The sequence below is a fragment of the Gavialis gangeticus genome, unplaced genomic scaffold (assembly GCF_001723915.1).
Source record: "Gavialis gangeticus isolate Ggan-Ray unplaced genomic scaffold, GavGan_comp1, whole genome shotgun sequence".
In the NCBI taxonomy this organism is placed as follows: Eukaryota; Metazoa; Chordata; order Crocodylia; family Gavialidae; genus Gavialis; species Gavialis gangeticus.
Window position 1 is genome coordinate 8,130,945 of NW_017729019.1, and position 1,075 is coordinate 8,132,019.

Consider the following 1,075-nt stretch of genomic DNA (forward strand, 5'->3'; position numbering starts at 1 on the left):
GTCCCACCAGGCCATCCTTCCCCAGCAGGGTGCAGTTTTGGGTCATACCCAGGACCAAGAGCCTCTTGCCTTAACCTCCAAGGTGCTCCTGAGCAGGCAGGTAGCTTCCCAGCTACCCACTGCAGCTGCAGCCCTGAGGGCTTGGATCTAAAGTAGAGGCTGCTCAGCTGCCTCCTCCAATCCCAGGGCCCTCCTGCAGTCATGCGACCGCCCCATTACTCTGGCACGCACCTGCCGGCTGCCCTGATGCCTGCTCTGGCCCACAAAGGGGCAGGTAAAGGTGCTCAGCTGCAGCCTGCCCACGTGGAGGGAGCTCCCTGATGCTGGTCCAAGTGTGGGGGGGCTGTGGGGTATTGCGGTCTGTTACCAGTTCACAAACCTTCTGGGGTCTCCAGACCTTCACTAAGAGCGGGCAGGGAAGACATTCAGCATGTCTAGGACCAGAAGAAAGCTCCCCAAGTGCCGGAGCTGCAAGGCTGGCGCAGCTGTGGGCAATTAGGTGATTCTCCCCTGGTGTGCGGCTCGGCCCTGGGCCTGAGTGGTGCGCGCCTGGAGCCAGGAGCAGGGAACTTGTGGCCTTGCTGAAGTGAGTCCCTTTGCTCTGGGTGACAAAAGCTCTGTTTGCACCTTTCTTCTCTTTACTTTTTGGTTCTTAAAGGGGCAGGAGAGTGGCTGTGCTGGACTTCCTTTCAGCAAGCTCATCTCCAAGCATGGAGTCCTTTCTCTCTGCATGAAGCTCCCAAACAGATACTCTGAGGGAAGGAAGTGGTGTGGCTTATCACCCAGATGCTCAACTGAGTGAGATGCTGCCTGATAGGATCAAGAGCTATCTGAGAATGGCAATGACGGCATTTCTCGGGGGTCTGTGTTCTGGGGTGGGCTGACATTTCTGCTTCCGGTGATTGAGACACAAGGACATAGGACCGTGCACACATTAGAAGCCCCTTTTGTCTGAGAGGTGCTCCCTAAAGCCCCTTTGGGATGGGTCAGCCAGCTTCACCACATGCCTGTGCAGCGGGTGGAGATGGTTGGGATGAGGCAGAGTTGTGAGGCATGCATCTAGACTTAATGTTGG